This window comes from Mesoplodon mirus (assembly GCF_964341445.2).
Source record: "Mesoplodon mirus genome assembly, contig: HAP1_SCAFFOLD_212, whole genome shotgun sequence".
In the NCBI taxonomy this organism is placed as follows: domain Eukaryota; kingdom Metazoa; phylum Chordata; class Mammalia; order Artiodactyla; family Ziphiidae; genus Mesoplodon; species Mesoplodon mirus.
Window position 1 is genome coordinate 1,186,802 of NW_028295688.1, and position 27,529 is coordinate 1,214,330.

Sequence of the window (27,529 nt, forward strand, 5' to 3'; positions counted from 1 at the left end):
ACCCAACACAGCCAAATATAAACAATAATAAAAATAAATAAATAAAGGCATCATCACAAAAAAACAAATGAGGAAATAATTTTTTTAAAAAAAAGAATAACTGGTGGGGCCGTGGTTAAGAATCCGCCTGCCAGTGCATGGGACACGGGTTTGAGCCCTGGCCCGGGAAGATCCCACATGCTTCATAGCAACGAAGCCCGTGAGCCACAACTGCTCAGCCTGTGCTTCTCGAGCCTGTGCTCTGCAACAAGAGGGGCTACGGCAGTGAGAGGCCCAGGCACCACGATGAGGAGTGCCCCTGCTCGCCACAACTAGAGAAGGCCTTCGCACAGAAAAGGAGACCGAACACAGCCAAAAATAAATAAAAAATAAATAAAAATAAATACATTTAAAAGGAAAACCTATACATTTCCCTTTCTGCAAATGTAGGTTTTCGAGGCAAGAGTAGAGCCTCAGAAAGAATGTCTGCACACAGAACAATCACTAGTTCACTAAGTACAAAATGTAGGATACTTTTGAAGAATCGCATCACAGCTAGATAATTGGTCCAGAACCAAAAGTAAATACTGGAAGAAAAATGAAATCAACAGTGTACCACAGAGGTGGTAGGCAGACTGGCCTGGACAAAGACATGTTCAGTAAGAGATAATAAGGGTGCTGATTTGTAAGCATCATTCTTGTCCCAACGTGGACTTCCTTCTGTGACAGTATAAGGATACCACCAGATCATCTTGAAATCAAGTCATGAAATGTACTTTTATGTTTTTAAAAATCAATTATTGCCCTTAAATTAACTTTTCTTCTTAGTTTAGTCATGGTCCTCTATTACATCTAAAACATTAAATCTTATTTGATTAGAGAGAGACTTCAAAACATAAACTGGGATCAAATAGCAGGAACAAACAGTAGTAACTAAAATTTCTTCTGTCTAAACTGAAGATGATTTCTGTATCTCTGTATTTTACATTTGTCTCCATTAGGGGAGAAACATTATGTACCTCCTAATTAACTTGGCTGGAATGAATCAGACTGCATTTGTAAAAGTTTCAGAAGACCAATGAGCTGTGCTGAACAGTACCACTATCCAACTGAGCGGAAATTACTATACATAAGTTTCTTTACATAACTAACAAAACAAAAATTTAATCAAAAGAAGACCTACTAGAAAAAAATTAGAGATTCAATTTTTAAGTCAGGAATTGGACGTTAGTCAGTAATTTGCCTCATACATTATTATTTTCCCTGTGGAAACCCAATTATTAGCCTGAAAACAAACCACTTTAGAAAGCAAATGCATTGTGACAAAAGAAAGAAAAGGCAGATTGATACATTATTAAAATAACTCACACGCCATACCCTGAGGAGTAAGGAAGCCATGGCAGAGCAGGTCCCCTTCTCCTCCATGGACAGCACAGCTGTGGGGAAGACACTGCAGCTAGCAGAAGCGTGTCACACTTCCTCAGGGAGGAAGCAAGTTACAGACCACTCTAGAGAGGGCGCCCATAAACTGACGGCCACGCTCATTACCCAACGTCCAGGCCACCCACAGGCTGACTGCAACCCAACTTTCCAACCATTCCCACACAGGCCCCAGGAACCGTCAGGCCTCTGAGGCTCTGCCAGTGCCCTTCCCTCTACCCATATATCCTTTCCCTCCTCTCTCCGGACCACAATCCTGCCCAGCTCTAAATGAACACTCCCAAGGCCTATTTCCCTAAGAATGCCTCTCTCAAAACCAAAATTACTTCCTCTAGAGTGATCTGCCTCTTACTCATCCGTCATTATCTTGGATCCATCTTACATCATGTAAGATGCCTTAGCTCACCAACACAACCATCTTATAAATAAGAGTCATGTTTTATACCATCTATGACATGACATGACAACCATTCAGCTCACTAAAACCATTCAATAAATACTCTAATTGAATTGCCCAAAGAGTTGACCTAAAATTTCCTAAATGCCAAGCATTCCAAGAACCGTCCTGAACCAAATCCACTTCTCATTCGAATGCCAATGTCATACACAGGGATGTTGTATTGTCTTGAAATGTACTTGCCTTTATCCAAAACTAGAATCTCTGATGAATCTATGGGACACACATGTAGAATATTCTGCAAAGTCAAAAAGCTTTATTTATTGTACAGTGCTTAATATTCGGCCAGACCTGCATTTTTCTCTAAAACTTATACAATTACTGAGTATGCAAGAAGCATTAGAAGAGAGACTAAGTCTATTGAGAAGAAAACTGGAAGCGAAGGTCATCAATCATTTTCTACTTTGAATCATCTCTTTCATAAAGAGGTCAATTCTCCTAAATTCCAGAATGAATGGAATTCAATACAGCAAAGTAAAATGCTTTAAATACATAAAATAAATATCTTGATGGACCTTCCACCAACTGTTTTAGTAACTTCAATTATAAAAAAAACCCTAAATTTAAGAAAAGTTATATCAACAGCTAAAATTGAGATTTTTTTTCCATCTATTACTTTGATTTTCTTGACCCATTTTTGAGAATTGTCAGCATTCTGGATCAATAATTCCAAATTATTTCTTGAAGAGAGTGAGATTCCTCCCAAGTCATTTAACATGCTTACTAATCAATAAAGATATGAAAAAACAAAAAAAAACCCCCCATATTTATGAAGCAAGCAAATTATATTAAAAGACTGACATTGAGAAAAGGTTGCTGCTTGCCAAGAAAATTTTATTATTATAAAACATTTTCTGTCATTTGTATTTCTTCATTTTCCCTTCCAGATTATCTGTGTAGCCTTGTAAACACATCATAATCCAAAGCAGTTGAGCTTTATCAATAAAATGTAAATCAACGCAAGAGAGCCAACTGCATAATGAAAACAAAAGTGTACCGTGCTTCCCTGGTGGAGCAGTGGTTGAGAGCCTGCCTGCCGACGCAGGGGACACGGCTTCGTGCCCCGGTCCGGGAAGATCCCACGCGCCGCGGAGCGGCTAGGCCTGTGAGCCACGGCCGCTGAGCCTGCGCGTCCGGAGCCTGTGCTCCACAACGGGAGAGGCCACAACAGTGAGAGGCCCGTATACTGAAAAAAAAAAAAAGCATACCACCATCATCCCAAGCTGATTACAAAATAGCAAGCAGATTATAAAATAATAGGCTACAAGCCTGCATTTTTATATATATATCGAAATGCATTGAATATCTTATATAAAAAGCCAAGAGATAGAGATGAAACAAAATTTTAAAAGTAAACATCTCCTTCCCCAAAACCCTAACTCCCTTCCAGTCATGAGGAGAACATCACACAAACCCAAGTTGAGGGACAGTCTATGAAATACGTGAACCAGGACTCTTCAAAATTGTCATTAAGAAAAGGAAAGTCTGGGACTTTCCTGGTGGTGCAGTGGTTAAGAATCCGTCTGCCAATGCAGGGGACACAGGTTCCAGCCCTGGTCCGGGAAGATCCCACATGCCGCAGAGCAACTAAGCCCGGACATCACAACTACTGAGCCTGCGCTGTAGAGCCCGCGAGCCACAACTACTGAGGCCACACGTAGCAACTACTGAAGCCCGCAAACTCTAGGGCCTGTGTGCCGCAACTACTGAGCCCAGGTGCTGCAATTACTGAAGCCCGCACACTTAGAGCCCGTGTTCCACAACAAGAGAAGCCACCACAATGAGAAGTCCGCACACCACAACAAAGAGTAGCCCCCACTTGCCACAACCAGAGAAAGCCCGCGGGCAACAACAAAGACCCAACACAGCCAAATATAAACAATAATAAAAATAAATAAATAAAGGCATCATCACAAAAAAACAAATGAGGAAATAATTTTTTTAAAAAAAAGAATAACTGGTGGGGCCGTGGTTAAGAATCCGCCTGCCAGTGCATGGGACACGGGTTTGAGCCCTGGCCCGGGAAGATCCCACATGCTTCATAGCAACGAAGCCCGTGAGCCACAACTGCTCAGCCTGTGCTTCTCGAGCCTGTGCTCTGCAACAAGAGGGGCTACGGCAGTGAGAGGCCCAGGCACCACGATGAGGAGTGCCCCTGCTCGCCACAACTAGAGAAGGCCTTCGCACAGAAAAGGAGACCGAACACAGCCAAAAATAAATAAAAAATAAATAAAAATAAATACATTTAAAAGGAAAACCTATACATTTCCCTTTCTGCAAATGTAGGTTTTCGAGGCAAGAGTAGAGCCTCAGAAAGAATGTCTGCACACAGAACAATCACTAGTTCACTAAGTACAAAATGTAGGATACTTTTGAAGAATCGCATCACAGCTAGATAATTGGTCCAGAACCAAAAGTAAATACTGGAAGAAAAATGAAATCAACAGTGTACCACAGAGGTGGTAGGCAGACTGGCCTGGACAAAGACATGTTCAGTAAGAGATAATAAGGGTGCTGATTTGTAAGCATCATTCTTGTCCCAACGTGGACTTCCTTCTGTGACAGTATAAGGATACCACCAGATCATCTTGAAATCAAGTCATGAAATGTACTTTTATGTTTTTAAAAATCAATTATTGCCCTTAAATTAACTTTTCTTCTTAGTTTAGTCATGGTCCTCTATTACATCTAAAACATTAAATCTTATTTGATTAGAGAGAGACTTCAAAACATAAACTGGGATCAAATAGCAGGAACAAACAGTAGTAACTAAAATTTCTTCTGTCTAAACTGAAGATGATTTCTGTATCTCTGTATTTTACATTTGTCTCCATTAGGGGAGAAACATTATGTACCTCCTAATTAACTTGGCTGGAATGAATCAGACTGCATTTGTAAAAGTTTCAGAAGACCAATGAGCTGTGCTGAACAGTACCACTATCCAACTGAGCGGAAATTACTATACATAAGTTTCTTTACATAACTAACAAAACAAAAATTTAATCAAAAGAAGACCTACTAGAAAAAAATTAGAGATTCAATTTTTAAGTCAGGAATTGGACGTTAGTCAGTAATTTGCCTCATACATTATTATTTTCCCTGTGGAAACCCAATTATTATCCTGAAAACAAACCACTTTAGAAAGCAAATGCATTGTGACAAAAGAAAGAAAAGGCAGATTGATACATTATTAAAATAACTCACACGCCATACCCTGAGGAGTAAGGAAGCCATGGCAGAGCAGGTCCCCTTCTCCTCCATGGACAGCACAGCTGTGGGGAAGACACTGCAGCTAGCAGAAGCGTGTCACACTTCCTCAGGGAGGAAGCAAGTTACAGACCACTCTAGAGAGGGCGCCCATAAACTGACGGCCACGCTCATTACCCAACGTCCAGGCCACCCACAGGCTGACTGCAACCCAACTTTCCAACCATTCCCACACAGGCCCCAGGAACCGTCAGGCCTCTGAGGCTCTGCCAGTGCCCTTCCCTCTACCCAAATATCCTTTCCCTCCTCTCTCCGGACCACAATCCTGCCCAGCTCTAAATGAACACTCCCAAGGCCTATTTCCCTAAGAATGCCTCTCTCAAAACCAAAATTACTTCCTCTAGAGTGATCTGCCTCTTACTCATCCGTCATTATCTTGGATCCATCTTACATCATGTAAGATGCCTTAGCTCACCAACACAACCATCTTATAAATAAGAGTCATGTTTTATACCATCTATGACATGACATGACAACCATTCAGCTCACTAAAACCATTCAATAAATACTCTAATTGAATTGCCCAAAGAGTTGACCTAAAATTTCCTAAATGCCAAGCATTCCAAGAACCGTCCTGAACCAAATCCACTTCTCATTCGAATGCCAATGTCATACACAGGGATGTTGTATTGTCTTGAAATGTACTTGCCTTTATCCAAAACTAGAATCTCTGATGAATCTATGGGACACACATGTAGAATATTCTGCAAAGTCAAAAAGCTTTATTTATTGTACAGTGCTTAATATTCGGCCAGACCTGCATTTTTCTCTAAAACTTATACAATTACTGAGTATGCAAGAAGCATTAGAAGAGAGACTAAGTCTATTGAGAAGAAAACTGGAAGCGAAGGTCATCAATCATTTTCTACTTTGAATCATCTCTTTCATAAAGAGGTCAATTCTCCTAAATTCCAGAATGAATGGAATTCAATACAGCAAAGTAAAATGCTTTAAATACATAAAATAAATATCTTGATGGACCTTCCACCAACTGTTTTAGTAACTTCAATTATAAAAAAAACCCTAAATTTAAGAAAAGTTATATCAACAGCTAAAATTGAGATTTTTTTTCCATCTATTACTTTGATTTTCTTGACCCATTTTTGAGAATTGTCAGCATTCTGGATCAATAATTCCAAATTATTTCTTGAAGAGAGTGAGATTCCTCCCAAGTCATTTAACATGCTTACTAATCAATAAAGATATGAAAAAACAAAAAAAAAACCCCCATATTTATGAAGCAAGCAAATTATATTAAAAGACTGACATTGAGAAAAGGTTGCTGCTTGCCAAGAAAATTTTATTATTATAAAACATTTTCTGTCATTTGTATTTCTTCATTTTCCCTTCCAGATTATCTGTGTAGCCTTGTAAACACATCATAATCCAAAGCAGTTGAGCTTTATCAATAAAATGTAAATCAACGCAAGAGAGCCAACTGCATAATGAAAACAAAAGTGTACCGTGCTTCCCTGGTGGAGCAGTGGTTGAGAGCCTGCCTGCCGACGCAGGGGACACGGCTTCGTGCCCCGGTCCGGGAAGATCCCACGCGCCGCGGAGCGGCTAGGCCTGTGAGCCACGGCCGCTGAGCCTGCGCGTCCGGAGCCTGTGCTCCACAACGGGAGAGGCCACAACAGTGAGAGGCCCGTATACTGAAAAAAAAAAAAAGCATACCACCATCATCCCAAGCTGATTACAAAATAGCAAGCAGATTATAAAATAATAGGCTACAAGCCTGCATTTTTATATATATATCGAAATGCATTGAATATCTTATATAAAAAGCCAAGAGATAGAGATGAAACAAAATTTTAAAAGTAAACATCTCCTTCCCCAAAACCCTAACTCCCTTCCAGTCATGAGGAGAACATCACACAAACCCAAGTTGAGGGACAGTCTATGAAATACGTGAACCAGGACTCTTCAAAATTGTCATTAAGAAAAGGAAAGTCTGGGACTTTCCTGGTGGTGCAGTGGTTAAGAATCCGTCTGCCAATGCAGGGGACACAGGTTCCAGCCCTGGTCCGGGAAGATCCCACATGCCGCAGAGCAACTAAGCCCGGACATCACAACTACTGAGCCTGCGCTGTAGAGCCCGCGAGCCACAACTACTGAGGCCACACGTAGCAACTACTGAAGCCCGCAAACTCTAGGGCCTGTGTGCCGCAACTACTGAGCCCAGGTGCTGCAATTACTGAAGCCCGCACACTTAGAGCCCGTGTTCCACAACAAGAGAAGCCACCACAATGAGAAGTCCGCACACCACAACAAAGAGTAGCCCCCACTTGCCACAACCAGAGAAAGCCCGCGGGCAACAACAAAGACCCAACACAGCCAAATATAAACAATAATAAAAATAAATAAATAAAGGCATCATCACAAAAAAACAAATGAGGAAATAATTTTTTTAAAAAAAAGAATAACTGGTGGGGCCGTGGTTAAGAATCCGCCTGCCAGTGCATGGGACACGGGTTTGAGCCCTGGCCCGGGAAGATCCCACATGCTTCATAGCAACGAAGCCCGTGAGCCACAACTGCTCAGCCTGTGCTTCTCGAGCCTGTGCTCTGCAACAAGAGGGGCTACGGCAGTGAGAGGCCCAGGCACCACGATGAGGAGTGCCCCTGCTCGCCACAACTAGAGGAGGCCTTCGCACAGAAAAGGAGACCGAACACAGCCAAAAATAAATAAAAAATAAATAAAAATAAATACATTTAAAAGGAAAACCTATACATTTCCCTTTCTGCAAATGTAGGTTTTCGAGGCAAGAGTAGAGCCTCAGAAAGAATGTCTGCACACAGAACAATCACTAGTTCACTAAGTACAAAATGTAGGATACTTTTGAAGAATCGCATCACAGCTAGATAATTGGTCCAGAACCAAAAGTAAATACTGGAAGAAAAATGAAATCAACAGTGTACCACAGAGGTGGTAGGCAGACTGGCCTGGACAAAGACATGTTCAGTAAGAGATAATAAGGGTGCTGATTTGTAAGCATCATTCTTGTCCCAACGTGGACTTCCTTCTGTGACAGTATAAGGATACCACCAGATCATCTTGAAATCAAGTCATGAAATGTACTTTTATGTTTTTAAAAATCAATTATTGCCCTTAAATTAACTTTTCTTCTTAGTTTAGTCATGGTCCTCTATTACATCTAAAACATTAAATCTTATTTGATTAGAGAGAGACTTCAAAACATAAACTGGGATCAAATAGCAGGAACAAACAGTAGTAACTAAAATTTCTTCTGTCTAAACTGAAGATGATTTCTGTATCTCTGTATTTTACATTTGTCTCCATTAGGGGAGAAACATTATGTACCTCCTAATTAACTTGGCTGGAATGAATCAGACTGCATTTGTAAAAGTTTCAGAAGACCAATGAGCTGTGCTGAACAGTACCACTATCCAACTGAGCGGAAATTACTATACATAAGTTTCTTTACATAACTAACAAAACAAAAATTTAATCAAAAGAAGACCTACTAGAAAAAAATTAGAGATCCAATTTTTAAGTCAGGAATTGGACGTTAGTCAGTAATTTGCCTCATACATTATTATTTTCCCTGTGGAAACCCAATTATTAGCCTGAAAACAAACCACTTTAGAAAGCAAATGCATTGTGACAAAAGAAAGAAAAGGCAGATTGATACATTATTAAAATAACTCACACGCCATACCCTGAGGAGTAAGGAAGCCATGGCAGAGCAGGTCCCCTTCTCCTCCATGGACAGCACAGCTGTGGGGAAGACACTGCAGCTAGCAGAAGCGTGTCACACTTCCTCAGGGAGGAAGCAAGTTACAGACCACTCTAGAGAGGGCGCCCATAAACTGACGGCCACGCTCATTACCCAACGTCCAGGCCACCCACAGGCTGACTGCAACCCAACTTTCCAACCATTCCCACACAGGCCCCAGGAACCGTCAGGCCTCTGAGGCTCTGCCAGTGCCCTTCCCTCTACCCATATATCCTTTCCCTCCTCTCTCCGGACCACAATCCTGCCCAGCTCTAAATGAACACTCCCAAGGCCTATTTCCCTAAGAATGCCTCTCTCAAAACCAAAATTACTTCCTCTAGAGTGATCTGCCTCTTACTCATCCGTCATTATCTTGGATCCATCTTACATCATGTAAGATGCCTTAGCTCACCAACACAACCATCTTATAAATAAGAGTCATGTTTTATACCATCTATGACATGACATGACAACCATTCAGCTCACTAAAACCATTCAATAAATACTCTAATTGAATTGCCCAAAGAGTTGACCTAAAATTTCCTAAATGCCAAGCATTCCAAGAACCGTCCTGAACCAAATCCACTTCTCATTCGAATGCCAATGTCATACACAGGGATGTTGTATTGTCTTGAAATGTACTTGCCTTTATCCAAAACTAGAATCTCTGATGAATCTATGGGACACACATGTAGAATATTCTGCAAAGTCAAAAAGCTTTATTTATTGTACTGTGCTTAATATTCGGCCAGACCTGCATTTTTCTCTAAAACTTATACAATTACTGAGTATGCAAGAAGCATTAGAAGAGAGACTAAGTCTATTGAGAAGAAAACTGGAAGCGAAGGTCATCAATCATTTTCTACTTTGAATCATCTCTTTCATAAAGAGGTCAATTCTCCTAAATTCCAGAATGAATGGAATTCAATACAGCAAAGTAAAATGCTTTAAATACATAAAATAAATATCTTGATGGACCTTCCACCAACTGTTTTAGTAACTTCAATTATAAAAAAAACCCTAAATTTAAGAAAAGTTATATCAACAGCTAAAATTGAGATTTTTTTTCCATCTATTACTTTGATTTTCTTGACCCATTTTTGAGAATTGTCAGCATTCTGGATCAATAATTCCAAATTATTTCTTGAAGAGAGTGAGATTCCTCCCAAGTCATTTAACATGCTTACTAATCAATAAAGATATGAAAAAACAAAAAAAACCCCATATTTATGAAGCAAGCAAATTATATTAAAAGACTGACATTGAGAAAAGGTTGCTGCTTGCCAAGAAAATTTTATTATTATAAAACATTTTCTGTCATTTGTATTTCTTCATTTTCCCTTCCAGATTATCTGTGTAGCCTTGTAAACACATCATAATCCAAAGCAGTTGAGCTTTATCAATAAAATGTAAATCAACGCAAGAGAGCCAACTGCATAATGAAAACAAAAGTGTACCGTGCTTCCCTGGTGGAGCAGTGGTTGAGAGCCTGCCTGCCGACGCAGGGGACACGGCTTCGTGCCCCGGTCCGGGAAGATCCCACGCGCCGCGGAGCGGCTAGGCCTGTGAGCCACGGCCGCTGAGCCTGCGCGTCCGGAGCCTGTGCTCCACAACGGGAGAGGCCACAACAGTGAGAGGCCCGTATACTGAAAAAAAAAAAAAAGCATACCACCATCATCCCAAGCTGATTACAAAATAGCAAGCAGATTATAAAATAATAGGCTACAAGCCTGCATTTTTATATATATATCGAAATGCATTGAATATCTTATATAAAAAGCCAAGAGATAGAGATGAAACAAAATTTTAAAAGTAAACATCTCCTTCCCCAAAACCCTAACTCCCTTCCAGTCATGAGGAGAACATCACACAAACCCAAGTTGAGGGACAGTCTATGAAATACGTGAACCAGGACTCTTCAAAATTGTCATTAAGAAAAGGAAAGTCTGGGACTTTCCTGGTGGTGCAGTGGTTAAGAATCCGTCTGCCAATGCAGGGGACACAGGTTCCAGCCCTGGTCCGGGAAGATCCCACATGCCGCAGAGCAACTAAGCCCGGACATCACAACTACTGAGCCTGCGCTGTAGAGCCCGCGAGCCACAACTACTGAGGCCACACGTAGCAACTACTGAAGCCCGCAAACTCTAGGGCCTGTGTGCCGCAACTACTGAGCCCAGGTGCTGCAATTACTGAAGCCCGCACACTTAGAGCCCGTGTTCCACAACAAGAGAAGCCACCACAATGAGAAGTCCGCACACCACAACAAAGAGTAGCCCCCACTTGCCACAACCAGAGAAAGCCCGCGGGCAACAACAAAGACCCAACACAGCCAAATATAAACAATAATAAAAATAAATAAATAAAGGCATCATCACAAAAAAACAAATGAGGAAATAATTTTTTTAAAAAAAAGAATAACTGGTGGGGCCGTGGTTAAGAATCCGCCTGCCAGTGCATGGGACACGGGTTTGAGCCCTGGCCCGGGAAGATCCCACATGCTTCAAAGCAACGAAGCCCGTGAGCCACAACTGCTCAGCCTGTGCTTCTCGAGCCTGTGCTCTGCAACAAGAGGGGCTACGGCAGTGAGAGGCCCAGGCACCACGATGAGGAGTGCCCCTGCTCGCCACAACTAGAGAAGGCCTTCGCACAGAAAAGGAGACCGAACACAGCCAAAAATAAATAAAAAATAAATAAAAATAAATACATTTAAAAGGAAAACCTATACATTTCCCTTTCTGCAAATGTAGGTTTTCGAGGCAAGAGTAGAGCCTCAGAAAGAATGTCTGCACACAGAACAATCACTAGTTCACTAAGTACAAAATGTAGGATACTTTTGAAGAATCGCATCACAGCTAGATAATTGGTCCAGAACCAAAAGTAAATACTGGAAGAAAAATGAAATCAACAGTGTACCACAGAGGTGGTAGGCAGACTGGCCTGGACAAAGACATGTTCAGTAAGAGATAATAAGGGTGCTGATTTGTAAGCATCATTCTTGTCCCAACGTGGACTTCCTTCTGTGACAGTATAAGGATACCACCAGATCATCTTGAAATCAAGTCATGAAATGTACTTTTATGTTTTTAAAAATCAATTATTGCCCTTAAATTAACTTTTCTTCTTAGTTTAGTCATGGTCCTCTATTACATCTAAAACATTAAATCTTATTTGATTAGAGAGAGACTTCAAAACATAAACTGGGATCAAATAGCAGGAACAAACAGTAGTAACTAAAATTTCTTCTGTCTAAACTGAAGATGATTTCTGTATCTCTGTATTTTACATTTGTCTCCATTAGGGGAGAAACATTATGTACCTCCTAATTAACTTGGCTGGAATGAATCAGACTGCATTTGTAAAAGTTTCAGAAGACCAATGAGCTGTGCTGAACAGTACCACTATCCAACTGAGCGGAAATTACTATACATAAGTTTCTTTACATAACTAACAAAACAAAAATTTAATCAAAAGAAGACCTACTAGAAAAAAATTAGAGATCCAATTTTTAAGTCAGGAATTGGACGTTAGTCAGTAATTTGCCTCATACATTATTATTTTCCCTGTGGAAACCCAATTATTAGCCTGAAAACAAACCACTTTAGAAAGCAAATGCATTGTGACAAAAGAAAGAAAAGGCAGATTGATACATTATTAAAATAACTCACACGCCATACCCTGAGGAGTAAGGAAGCCATGGCAGAGCAGGTCCCCTTCTCCTCCATGGACAGCACAGCTGTGGGGAAGACACTGCAGCTAGCAGAAGCGTGTCACACTTCCTCAGGGAGGAAGCAAGTTACAGACCACTCTAGAGAGGGCGCCCATAAACTGACGGCCACGCTCATTACCCAACGTCCAGGCCACCCACAGGCTGACTGCAACCCAACTTTCCAACCATTCCCACACAGGCCCCAGGAACCGTCAGGCCTCTGAGGCTCTGCCAGTGCCCTTCCCTCTACCCTCCTCTCTCCGGACCACAATCCTGCCCAGCTCTAAATGAACACTCCCAAGGCCTATTTCCCTAAGAATGCCTCTCTCAAAACCAAAATTACTTCCTCTAGAGTGATCTGCCTCTTACTCATCCGTCATTATCTTGGATCCATCTTACATCATGTAAGATGCCTTAGCTCACCAACACAACCATCTTATAAATAAGAGTCATGTTTTATACCATCTATGACATGACATGACAACCATTCAGCTCACTAAAACCATTCAATAAATACTCTAATTGAATTGCCCAAAGAGTTGACCTAAAATTTCCTAAATGCCAAGCATTCCAAGAACCGTCCTGAACCAAATCCACTTCTCATTCGAATGCCAATGTCATACACAGGGATGTTGTATTGTCTTGAAATGTACTTGCCTTTATCCAAAACTAGAATCTCTGATGAATCTATGGGACACACATGTAGAATATTCTGCAAAGTCAAAAAGCTTTATTTATTGTACTGTGCTTAATATTCGGCCAGACCTGCATTTTTCTCTAAAACTTATACAATTACTGAGTATGCAAGAAGCATTAGAAGAGAGACTAAGTCTTTTGAGAAGAAAACTGGAAGCGAAGGTCATCAATCATTTTCTACTTTGAATCATCTCTTTCATAAAGAGGTCAATTCTCCTAAATTCCAGAATGAATGGAATTCAATACAGCAAAGTAAAATGCTTTAAATACATAAAATAAATATCTTGATGGACCTTCCACCAACTGTTTTAGTAACTTCAATTATAAAAAAAACCCTAAATTTAAGAAAAGTTATATCAACAGCTAAAATTGAGATTTTTTTTCCATCTATTACTTTGATTTTCTTGACCCATTTTTGAGAATTGTCAGCATTCTGGATCAATAATTCCAAATTATTTCTTGAAGAGAGTGAGATTCCTCCCAAGTCATTTAACATGCTTACTAATCAATAAAGATATGAAAAAACAAAAAAAAACCCCATATTTATGAAGCAAGCAAATTATATTAAAAGACTGACATTGAGAAAAGGTTGCTGCTTGCCAAGAAAATTTTATTATTATAAAACATTTTCTGTCATTTGTATTTCTTCATTTTCCCTTCCAGATTATCTGTGTAGCCTTGTAAACACATCATAATCCAAAGCAGTTGAGCTTTATCAATAAAATGTAAATCAACGCAAGAGAGCCAACTGCATAATGAAAACAAAAGTGTACCGTGCTTCCCTGGTGGAGCAGTGGTTGAGAGCCTGCCTGCCGACGCAGGGGACACGGCTTCGTGCCCCGGTCCGGGAAGATCCCACGCGCCACGGAGCGGCTAGGCCTGTGAGCCACGGCTGCTGAGCCTGCGCGTCCGGAGCCTGTGCTCCACAACGGGAGAGGCCACAACAGTGAGAGGCCCGTATACTGAAAAAAAAAAAAAAAGCATACCACCATCATCCCAAGCTGATTACAAAATAGCAAGCAGATTATAAAATAATAGGCTACAAGCCTGCATTTTTATATATATATCGAAATGCATTGAATATCTTATATAAAAAGCCAAGAGATAGAGATGAAACAAAATTTTAAAAGTAAACATCTCCTTCCCCAAAACCCTAACTCCCTTCCAGTCATGAGGAGAACATCACACAAACCCAAGTTGAGGGACAGTCTATGAAATACGTGAACCAGGACTCTTCAAAATTGTCATTAAGAAAAGGAAAGTCTGGGACTTTCCTGGTGGTGCAGTGGTTAAGAATCCGTCTGCCAATGCAGGGGACACAGGTTCCAGCCCTGGTCCGGGAAGATCCCACATGCCGCAGAGCAACTAAGCCCGGACATCACAACTACTGAGCCTGCGCTGTAGAGCCCGCGAGCCACAACTACTGAGGCCACACGTAGCAACTACTGAAGCCCGCAAACTCTAGGGCCTGTGTGCCGCAACTACTGAGCCCAGGTGCTGCAATTACTGAAGCCCGCACACTTAGAGCCCGTGTTCCACAACAAGAGAAGCCACCACAATGAGAAGTCCGCACACCACAACAAAGAGTAGCCCCCACTTGCCACAACCAGAGAAAGCCCGCGGGCAACAACAAAGACCCAACACAGCCAAATATAAACAATAATAAAAATAAATAAATAAAGGCATCATCACAAAAAAACAAATGAGGAAATAATTTTTTTAAAAAAAGAATAACTGGTGGGGCCGTGGTTAAGAATCCGCCTGCCAGTGCATGGGACACGGGTTTGAGCCCTGGCCCGGGAAGATCCCACATGCTTCATAGCAACTAAGCCCGTGAGCCACAACTACTCAGCCTGTGCTTCTCGAGCCTGTGCTCTGCAACAAGAGGGGCTACGGCAGTGAGAGGCCCAGGCACCACGATGAGGAGTGCCCCTGCTCGCCACAACTAGAGAAGGCCTTCGCACAGAAAAGGAGACCGAACACAGCCAAAAATAAATAAAAAATAAATAAAAATAAATACATTTAAAAGGAAAACCTATACATTTCCCTTTCTGCAAATGTAGGTTTTCGAGGCAAGAGTAGAGCCTCAGAAAGAATGTCTGCAAACAGAACAATCACTAGTTCACTAAGTACAAAATGTAGGATACTTTTGAAGAATCGCATCACAGCTAGATAATTGGTCCAGAACCAAAAGTAAATACTGGAAGAAAAATGAAATCAACAGTGTACCACAGAGGTGGTAGGCAGACTGGCCTGGACAAAGACATGTTCAGTAAGAGATAATAAGGGTGCTGATTTGTAAGCATCATTCTTGTCCCAACGTGGACTTCCTTCTGTGACAGTATAAGGATACCACCAGATCATCTTGAAATCAAGTCATGAAATGTACTTTTATGTTTTTAAAAATCAATTATTGCCCTTAAATTAACTTTTCTTCTTAGTTTAGTCATGGTCCTCTATTACATCTAAAACATTAAATCTTATTTGATTAGAGAGAGACTTCAAAACATAAACTGGGATCAAATAGCAGGAACAAACAGTAGTAACTAAAATTTCTTCTGTCTAAACTGAAGATGATTTCTGTATCTCTGTATTTTACATTTGTCTCCATTAGGGGAGAAACATTATGTACCTCCTAATTAACTTGGCTGGAATGAATCAGACTGCATTTGTAAAAGTTTCAGAAGACCAATGAGCTGTGCTGAACAGTACCACTATCCAACTGAGCGGAAATTACTATACATAAGTTTCTTTACATAACTAACAAAACAAAAATTTAATCAAAAGAAGACCTACTAGAAAAAAATTAGAGATCCAATTTTTAAGTCAGGAATTGGACGTTAGTCAGTAATTTGCCTCATACATTATTATTTTCCCTGTGGAAACCCAATTATTAGCCTGAAAACAAACCACTTTAGAAAGCAAATGCATTGTGACAAAAGAAAGAAAAGGCAGATTGATACATTATTAAAATAACTCACACGCCATACCCTGAGGAGTAAGGAAGCCATGGCAGAGCAGGTCCCCTTCTCCTCCATGGACAGCACAGCTGTGGGGAAGACACTGCAGCTAGCAGAAGCGTGTCACACTTCCTCAGGGAGGAAGCAAGTTACAGACCACTCTAGAGAGGGCGCCCATAAACTGACGGCCACGCTCATTACCCAACGTCCAGGCCACCCACAGGCTGACTGCAACCCAACTTTCCAACCATTCCCACACAGGCCCCAGGAACCGTCAGGCCTCTGAGGCTCTGCCAGTGCCCTTCCCTCTACCCTCCTCTCTCCGGACCACAATCCTGCCCAGCTCTAAATGAACACTCCCAAGGCCTATTTCCCTAAGAATGCCTCTCTCAAAACCAAAATTACTTCCTCTAGAGTGATCTGCCTCTTACTCATCCGTCATTATCTTGGATCCATCTTACATCATGTAAGATGCCTTAGCTCACCAACACAACCATCTTATAAATAAGAGTCATGTTTTATACCATCTATGACATGACATGACAACCATTCAGCTCACTAAAACCATTCAATAAATACTCTAATTGAATTGCCCAAAGAGTTGACCTAAAATTTCCTAAATGCCAAGCATTCCAAGAACCGTCCTGAACCAAATCCACTTCTCATTCGAATGCCAATGTCATACACAGGGATGTTGTATTGTCTTGAAATGTACTTGCCTTTATCCAAAACTAGAATCTCTGATGAATCTATGGGACACACATGTAGAATATTCTGCAAAGTCAAAAAGCTTTATTTATTGTACTGTGCTTAATATTCGGCCAGACCTGCATTTTTCTCTAAAACTTATACAATTACTGAGTATGCAAGAAGCATTAGAAGAGAGACTAAGTCTATTGAGAAGAAAACTGGAAGCGAAGGTCATCAATCATTTTCTACTTTGAATCATCTCTTTCATAAAGAGGTCAATTCTCCTAAATTCCAGAATGAATGGAATTCAATACAGCAAAGTAAAATGCTTTAAATACATAAAATAAATATCTTGATGGACCTTCCACCAACTGTTTTAGTAACTTCAATTATAAAAAAAACCCTAAATTTAAGAAAAGTTATATCAACAGCTAAAATTGAGATTTTTTTTCCATCTATTACTTTGATTTTCTTGACCCATTTTTGAGAATTGTCAGCATTCTGGATCAATAATTCCAAATTATTTCTTGAAGAGAGTGAGATTCCTCCCAAGTCATTTAACATGCTTACTAATCAATAAAGATATGAAAAAACAAAAAAAAACCCATATTTATGAAGCAAGCAAATTATATTAAAAGACTGACATTGAGAAAAGGTTGCTGCTTGCCAAGAAAATTTTATTATTATAAAACATTTTCTGTCATTTGTATTTCTTCATTTTCCCTTCCAGATTATCTGTGTAGCCTTGTAAACACATCATAATCCAAAGCAGTTGAGCTTTATCAATAAAATGTAAATCAACGCAAGAGAGCCAACTGCATAATGAAAACAAAAGTGTACCGTGCTTCCCTGGTGGAGCAGTGGTTGAGAGCCTGCCTGCCGACGCAGGGGACACGGCTTCGTGCCCCGGTCCGGGAAGATCCCACGCGCCGCGGAGCGGCTAGGCCTGTGAGCCACGGCTGCTGAGCCTGCGCGTCCGGAGCCTGTGCTCCACAACGGGAGAGGCCACAACAGTGAGAGGCCCGTATACTGAAAAAAAAAAAAAAAGCATACCACCATCATCCCAAGCTGATTACAAAATAGCAAGCAGATTATAAAATAATAGGCTACAAGCCTGCATTTTTATATATATATCGAAATGCATTGAATATCTTATATAAAAAGCCAAGAGATAGAGATGAAACAAAATTTTAAAAGTAAACATCTCCTTCCCCAAAACCCTAACTCCCTTCCAGTCATGAGGAGAACATCACACAAACCCAAGTTGAGGGACAGTCTATGAAATACGTGAACCAGGACTCTTCAAAATTGTCATTAAGAAAAGGAAAGTCTGGGACTTTCCTGGTGGTGCAGTGGTTAAGAATCCGTCTGCCAATGCAGGGGACACAGGTTCCAGCCCTGGTCCGGGAAGATCCCACATGCCGCAGAGCAACTAAGCCCGGACATCACAACTACTGAGCCTGCGCTGTAGAGCCCGCGAGCCACAACTACTGAGGCCACACGTAGCAACTACTGAAGCCCGCAAACTCTAGGGCCTGTGTGCCGCAACTACTGAGCCCAGGTGCTGCAATTACTGAAGCCCGCACACTTAGAGCCCGTGTTCCACAACAAGAGAAGCCACCACAATGAGAAGTCCGCACACCACAACAAAGAGTAGCCCCCACTTGCCACAACCAGAGAAAGCCCGCGGGCAACAACAAAGACCCAACACAGCCAAATATAAACAATAATAAAAATAAATAAATAAAGGCATCATCACAAAAAAACAAATGAGGAAATAATTTTTTTAAAAAAAGAATAACTGGTGGGGCCGTGGTTAAGAATCCGCCTGCCAGTGCATGGGACACGGGTTTGAGCCCTGGCCCGGGAAGATCCCACATGCTTCATAGCAACTAAGCCCGTGAGCCACAACTACTCAGCCTGTGCTTCTCGAGCCTGTGCTCTGCAACAAGAGGGGCTACGGCAGTGAGAGGCCCAGGCACCACGATGAGGAGTGCCCCTGCTCGCCACAACTAGAGAAGGCCTTCGCACAGAAAAGGAGACCGAACACAGCCAAAAATAAATAAAAAATAAATAAAAATAAATACATTTAAAAGGAAAACCTATACATTTCCCTTTCTGCAAATGTAGGTTTTCGAGGCAAGAGTAGAGCCTCAGAAAGAATGTCTGCACACAGAACAATCACTAGTTCACTAAGTACAAAATGTAGGATACTTTTGAAGAATCGCATCACAGCTAGATAATTGGTCCAGAACCAAAAGTAAATACTGGAAGAAAAATGAAATCAACAGTGTACCACAGAGGTGGTAGGCAGACTGGCCTGGACAAAGACATGTTCAGTAAGAGATAATAAGGGTGCTGATTTGTAAGCATCATTCTTGTCCCAACGTGGACTTCCTTCTGTGACAGTATAAGGATACCACCAGATCATCTTGAAATCAAGTCATGAAATGTACTTTTATGTTTTTAAAAATCAATTATTGCCCTTAAATTAACTTTTCTTCTTAGTTTAGTCATGGTCCTCTATTACATCTAAAACATTAAATCTTATTTGATTAGAGAGAGACTTCAAAACATAAACTGGGATCAAATAGCAGGAACAAACAGTAGTAACTAAAATTTCTTCTGTCTAAACTGAAGATGATTTCTGTATCTCTGTATTTTACATTTGTCTCCATTAGGGGAGAAACATTATGTACCTCCTAATTAACTTGGCTGGAATGAATCAGACTGCATTTGTAAAAGTTTCAGAAGACCAATGAGCTGTGCTGAACAGTACCACTATCCAACTGAGCGGAAATTACTATACATAAGTTTCTTTACATAACTAACAAAACAAAAATTTAATCAAAAGAAGACCTACTAGAAAAAAATTAGAGATCCAATTTTTAAGTCAGGAATTGGACGTTAGTCAGTAATTTGCCTCATACATTATTATTTTCCCTGTGGAAACCCAATTATTAGCCTGAAAACAAACCACTTTAGAAAGCAAATGCATTGTGACAAAAGAAAGAAAAGGCAGATTGATACATTATTAAAATAACTCACACGCCATACCCTGAGGAGTAAGGAAGCCATGGCAGAGCAGGTCCCCTTCTCCTCCATGGACAGCACAGCTGTGGGGAAGACACTGCAGCTAGCAGAAGCGTGTCACACTTCCTCAGGGAGGAAGCAAGTTACAGACCACTCTAGAGAGGGCGCCCATAAACTGACGGCCACGCTCATTACCCAACGTCCAGGCCACCCACAGGCTGACTGCAACCCAACTTTCCAACCATTCCCACACAGGCCCCAGGAACCGTCAGGCCTCTGAGGCTCTGCCAGTGCCCTTCCCTCTACCCTCCTCTCTCCGGACCACAATCCTGCCCAGCTCTAAATGAACACTCCCAAGGCCTATTTCCCTAAGAATGCCTCTCTCAAAACCAAAATTACTTCCTCTAGAGTGATCTGCCTCTTACTCATCCGTCATTATCTTGGATCCATCTTACATCATGTAAGATGCCTTAGCTCACCAACACAACCATCTTATAAATAAGAGTCATGTTTTATACCATCTATGACATGACATGACAACCATTCAGCTCACTAAAACCATTCAATAAATACTCTAATTGAATTGCCCAAAGAGTTGACCTAAAATTTCCTAAATGCCAAGCATTCCAAGAACCGTCCTGAACCAAATCCACTTCTCATTCGAATGCCAATGTCATACACAGGGATGTTGTATTGTCTTGAAATGTACTTGCCTTTATCCAAAACTAGAATCTCTGATGAATCTATGGGACACACATGTAGAATATTCTGCAAAGTCAAAAAGCTTTATTTATTGTACTGTGCTTAATATTCGGCCAGACCTGCATTTTTCTCTAAAACTTATACAATTACTGAGTATGCAAGAAGCATTAGAAGAGAGACTAAGTCTATTGAGAAGAAAACTGGAAGCGAAGGTCATCAATCATTTTCTACTTTGAATCATCTCTTTCATAAAGAGGTCAATTCTCCTAAATTCCAGAATGAATGGAATTCAATACAGCAAAGTAAAATGCTTTAAATACATAAAATAAATATCTTGATGGACCTTCCACCAACTGTTTTAGTAACTTCAATTATAAAAAAAACCCTAAATTTAAGAAAAGTTATATCAACAGCTAAAATTGAGATTTTTTTTCCATCTATTACTTTGATTTTCTTGACCCATTTTTGAGAATTGTCAGCATTCTGGATCAATAATTCCAAATTATTTCTTGAAGAGAGTGAGATTCCTCCCAAGTCATTTAACATGCTTACTAATCAATAAAGATATGAAAAAACAAAAACAAACCCCATATTTATGAAGCAAGCAAATTATATTAAAAGACTGACATTGACAAAAGGTTGCTGCTTGCTAAGAAAATTTTATTATTATGAAACATTTTCTGTCATTTGTATTTCTTCATTTTCCCTTCTAGATTATCTGTGTAGCCTTGTAAACACATCATAATCCAAAGCAGTTGAGCTTTATCAATAAAATGTAAATCAACGCAAGAGAGCCAACTGCATAAATAAAACAAAAGTGTACTGGGCTTCCCTGGTGGAGCAGTGGTTGAGAGCCTGCCTGCCGATGCAGGGGACACGGCTTCGTGCCCTGGTCCGGGAAGATCCCACATGCCGCGGAGCGACTAGACCTGTGAGCCATGGCCGCTGAGCCTGCGTGTCCGGAGCCTGTGCTCCACAATGGGAGAGGCCACAAGAGTGAGAGGCCCGTGTACCGAAAAAAAAAAAAAAAAAAAGCATACCACCATCATCCCAAGCAGACTACAAAATAGCAAGCAGATTATAAAATAATAGTCTAAAAGCCTGCTTTTTTAAATATATATCTAAATGCATTGAATATCTTATATAAAAAGCCAAGAGACAGAGATGAAACAAAATATTAAAAGTAAACATCTCCTTCCCCAAAACCCTAACTCCCTTCCAGTCATGAGGAGAACATCACACAAACCCAAGTTGAGGGACAGTCTATGAAATACGTGAACCAGGACTCTTCAAAATTGTCATTAAGAAAAGGAAAGTCTGGGACTTTCCTGGTGGTGCAGTGGTTAAGAATCCGTCTGCCAATGCAGGGGACACAGGTTCCAGCCCTGGTCCGGGAAGATCCCACGTGCTGCAGAGCAACTAAGCCCTGACATCACAACTACTGAGCCTGCGCTGTACAGCCCGCGAGCCACAACTACTGAGGCCACACGTAGCAACTACTGAAGCCCGCAAACTCTAGGGCCTGTGTGCCGCAACTACTGAGCCCAGGTGCTGCAATTACTGAAGCCCGCACACTTAGAGCCCGTGTTCCACAACAAGAGAAGCCACCACAATGAGAAGTCCGCACACCACAACAAAGAGTAGCCCCCACTTGCCACAACCAGAGAAAGCCCGCGGGCAACAACAAAGACCCAACACAGCCAAATATAAACAATAATAAAAATAAATAAATAAAGGCATCATCACAAAAAAACAAATGAGGAAATAATTTTTTTAAAAAAAGAATAACTGGTGGGGCAGTGGTTAAGAATCCGCCTGCCAGTGCATGGGACACGGGTTTGAGCCCTGGTCCGGGAAGATCCCACATGCTTCATAGCAACTAAGCCCGTGAGCCACAACTGCTCAGCCTGTGCTTCTCGAGCCTGTGCTCTGCAACAAGAGGGGCTACGGCAGTGAGAGGCCCAGGCACCACGATGAGGAGTGCCCCTGCTCGCCACAACTAGAGAAGGCCTTCGCACAGAAAAGAAGACCGAACACAGCCAAAAATAAATAAAAATAAATACATTTAAAAGGAAAACCTATACATTTCCCTTTCTGCAAATGTCGGTTTTCGAGGCAAGAGTAGAGCCTCAGAAAGAATGTCTGCAAACAGGACAATCACTAGTTCACTAAGTACAAAATGTAGGATACTTTTGAAGAATCCCATCACAGCTAGATAACTGGTCCAGAACCAAAAGTAAATACTGGAAGAAAAATGAAATCAACAGTGTACCACAGAGGTGGTAGGCAGACTGGCCTGGACTAAGACATCTTCAGTAATAGATAATAAGGGTGCTGATTTGTAAGCATCATTCTCGTCCCACTGTGGACTTCCTTCTGCGACAGTATAAGGATACCACCAGATCATCTTCAAATCAAGTCATGAAATGTACTTTTATATTTTTAAAAATCAATTCTTGTCCTTAAATTAACTTTTCTTCTTAGTTTAGTCATGGTCCTCTATTACTTCTAAAACATTAAATCTTATTTGATTAGAAACAGACTTCCAAAAATCAAAATAAACTGTGATCAAACAGCAGGAACAAACAGTAGTAACTGACATTTCTTCAATCTAAACTGAAGATGATTTCTGTATCTCTGTCTTTTCCATTTGTCTCCATTAGGGGAAAAAAATTATGTACCTCCTAATTAACTTGGCTGGAATGAATCAGACTGCATTTGTAAAAGTTTCAGAAGACCAATGAGCTGTGCTAAACAGTACCACTATCCACCTGAGCAGAAATTACTATCCATAAGTTTCTTTACATAACTAACAAAACAAAAATTTAAACAAAAGAAGAACTACTAGAAAAAAATTAGAGATTCATTTTTTAAGTCAGGAATTTGCCTTTAGTCAGTAATTTGCCTCATACATTATGATTTTCCCTGTGGAAACCCAATTATTATCCTGAAAACAAGACCACTTTAGAAAGCAAATGCATTGTGACAAAAGAAAGAAAAGGCAGATTGATACAGTATTAAAATAACTCACACGCCACACCCTGAGGAGTAAGGAAGCCATGGCAGAGCAGGCCCCCTTCTCCTCCATGGACAGCACAGCTGTGGGGAAGACACTGCAGCTAGCAGAAGCGTGTCACGCTTCCTCAGGGAGGAAGCAAGTTACAGACCACTCTAGAGAGGGCGCCCATAAACTGATGGCCACGCTCATTACCCAACGTCCAGGCTACCCACAGGCTGACTGCAACCCAACTTTCCCACCATTCCCACAAAGGCCCCAGGAACCGTCAGGCCTCTGAGGCTCTGCCAAAGCCCTTCCCTCTACCCAAATATCCTTTCCCTCCTCTCTCGGACCTCAATCCTGCCCAGCTCTAAATGAACACACCAAGGCCTATTTCCCTAAGAATGCCTCTCTCAAAACCAAAATTACTTCCTCTACAATGATCTGCCTCTTACTCATCCATCATTATCTTGGATTAAATACATCATGTAAGATGCCTTATCTGACCAACACAACTAGTTTAGAAATAAGAGTCATGTTTTAGACCATCTATGACATGACATGACAACCATTCAGCTCACTAAAACCATTCAATAAATACTCTAATTGAATTTCCCAAAGAGTTGACCTAAAATAACCTAAATGCCAAGCATTCCAAGAACCGTCCTCAACCAAATTCACTTCTCATTCGAATGCCAATGTCATACACAGGGATGTTGTATTGTCTTGAAATGTACTTGCCTTTATCCAAAACTAGAATCTCTGATGAATCTATGGGACACACATGTAAAATATTCTGCAAAGGAAAAAAGCTTTATTTATCATACTGTGCTTAAATTTCAGCCAGACCTGCATTTTTCTCTAAAACTTATATAATTACTGAGTATGCAAGAAGCATTAGGAGAGACTAAGTCTACTGAGAAGAAAACTGGAAGCGAAGGTCAGCAATCATTTTCTACTTTGAATCATCTCTTTCATAAAGAGGTAAATTCTCCTAAATTCCAGAATGAATGGAATTCAATACAGCAAAGTAAAATGCTTTAATTGCATAAAATAAATATCTTGATGGACCTTCCACCATCTGTTTTAGTGACTTCAATTATAAAAAAACCCTAAATTTAAGAAAAATTATATCAATAGCTAAAATTGAGATTGTTTTTCCATCTATTACTTTGATTTTCCTGACCCATTTTTGAGAACTGTCAGCATTCTAGATCAAGAATTCCAAATTATTTCTTGAAGAGAGTGAGATTCCTCCCAAGTCATTTAACATGCTTACTAATCAATAAAGATATGAAAAAACAAAAAAAAACATATTTATGAAGCAAGCAACTTATATTATAACACTGATTTTGAGAAAAGGTTGCTGCTTGCTAAGAAAATTTTATTATTATGAAACATTTTCTGTCATTTGTATTTCTTCATTTTCCCTTCTAGATTATCTGTGTAGCCTTGTAAACACATCATAATCCAAAGCAGTTGAGCTTTATCAATAAAATGTAAATCAACGCAAGAGAGCCAACTGCATAAATAAAACAAAAGTGTACCGGGCTTCCCTGGTGGAGCAGTGGTTGAGAGCCTGCCTGCCGATGCAGGGGACACGGCTTCGTGCCCCGGTCCGGGAAGATCCCACATGCCGCGGAGCGGCTAGACCTGTGAGCCATGGCCGCTGAGCCTGCGTGTCCGGAGCCTGTGCTCCACAATGGGAGAGGCCACAAGAGTGAGAGGCCCGTGTACCGGAAAAAAAAAAAAAAGCATACCACCATCATCCCAAGCAGACTACAAAATAGCAAGCAGATTATAAAATAATAGTCTAAAAGCCTGCTTTTTTAAATATATATCTAAATGCATTGAATATCTTATATAAAAAGCCAAGAGACAGAGATGAAACAAAATATTAAAAGTAAACATCTCCTTCCCCAAAACCCTAACTCCCTTCCAGTCATGAGGAGAACATCACACAAACCCAAGTTGAGGGACAGTCTATGAAATACGTGAACCAGGACTCTTCAAAATTGTCATTAAGAAAAGGAAAGTCTGTCAGACTATACTACAAAGCTACAGTAATCAAGACAGTATGGTACTGGCACAAAAACAGAAAGATAGATCAATGGAACAGGATAGAAAGCCCAGAGTTAAACCCACGGACATATGGTCACCTTATCTTTGATAAAGGAGGCAGGAATGTACAGTGGAGAAAGGACAGTCTCTTCAATAAGTGGTGCTGGGAAAACTGGATAGGGACATGTAAAAGTATGAGATTAGATCACTCCCTAACACCATACACAAAAATAAGCTCAAAATGGATTAAAGACCTAAATGTAAGGCCAGACACTATCAAACTCTTAGAGGAACACATAGGCAGAACACTCTATGACATAAATCACAGCAAAATCCTTTTTGACCCACCTCCTAGAGAAATGGAAATAAAGACAAAAATAAACACATGGGACCTAATGAAACTTCAAAGCTTTTGCACAGCAAAGGAAACCATAAACAAGACCAAAAGACAACCCTCAGAATGGGAGAAAATATTTGCAAATGAAGCAACTGACAAAGGATTAATCTCCAAAATTTATAAGCAGCTCATGCAGCTCAATAACAAAAAAACAAACAACCCAATCCAAAAATGGGCAGAAGACCTAAATAGACATTTCTCCACAGAAGATATACAGACTGCCAACAAACACATGAAAGGATGCTCAACATCTTTACTCATTAGAGAAATGCAAATCAAAACTACAATGAGATATCATCTCACACCAGTCAGAATGGCCATCATCAAAAAATCTAGAAACAATAAATGCTGGAGAGGGTGTGGAAAAAAGGGAACACTCTTGCACTGCTGGTGGGAATGTGAATTGGTACAGCCGCTAGGGAGAACGGTATGGAGGTTCCTTAAAAAACTACAAATAGAACTACCATATGACCCAGCAATCCCACTACTGGGCATATACCCTGAGAAAACCATAATTCAAAAAGAGACATGTACCAAAATGTTCATAGCAGCCCTATTTACAATAGCCCGGAGATGGAAACAACCTAAGTGTCCATCATCGGATGAATGGATAAAGAAGATGTGGCACATATATACAATGGAATATTACTCAGCCATAAAAAGAAATGAAATTGAGCTATTTGTAATGAGGTGGATAGACCTAGAGTCTGTCATACAGAGTGAAGTAAGTCAGAAAGAGAAAAACAAATACTGTATGCTAACACATATATATGGAATTTAAGAAAAAAAAATGTCATGAAGAACATAGGGGTAAGACAGGAATAAAGACACAGACCTACTAGAGAATGGACTTGAGGATATGGGGAGGGGGAAGGGTAAGCTGTGACAAAGTGAAAGAGCGGCATGGACATATATACACTACCAAACGTAAGGTAGATAGCTAATGGGAAGCAGCCGCATAGCACAGGGAGATCAGCTCGGTGCCTTGTGACCGCCTGGAGGGGTGGGATAGGGAGGGTGGGAGGGAGATGCAAAAGGGAGGGGATATGGAAACATATGTATATGTATAACTGATTAAATTTGTTATAAGGCAAAAAAAAATAAAAAAGCCTATATCATCTGGTTGGCTTGATGAATGATTGGCCTTTTGCTTGTTTGTTTTTCTTTTTTTAATTGGCTTTTTAATAATAAATCATGGAATTAAAAAAAAATTGCAGGAAAAAAAAAAAAAGAAAAGGAAAGTCTGGGACTTTCCTGGTGGTGCAGTGGATAAGAATCCGTCTGACAATGCAGGGGACACGGGTTCCAGCCCGGGTCTGGGAAGATCCCACATGCCGCAGAGCAACTAAGCCCGTACGTCACAACTACTGCGCGTGCGCTCTAGAGACCGCGAGCCACGACTGCTGA

General features: G+C 40.6%; 1 protein-coding gene across 4 annotated transcripts in view; it reads right to left on the reverse strand.

Annotated features, from left to right (window-relative positions):
- Positions 1-25,713, reverse strand: part of LOC309797323 (RAD52 motif-containing protein 1-like) — a 166,140-nt gene extending 140,427 nt beyond the window's left edge. For 3 of the 4 annotated variants that reach the window (XM_082645925.1, XM_082645923.1, XM_082645926.1), the window contains exon 1: positions 25,212-25,713. The gene's annotated coding sequence lies outside the window, so the exon portion shown is untranslated. Of the gene's footprint in view, positions 1-21,489; positions 21,870-25,211 lie in introns of those variants that run through there. The other variant, XM_082645924.1, reaches the window with a different exon arrangement.
- Positions 25,714-27,529: the final 1,816 nt, after the last annotated feature.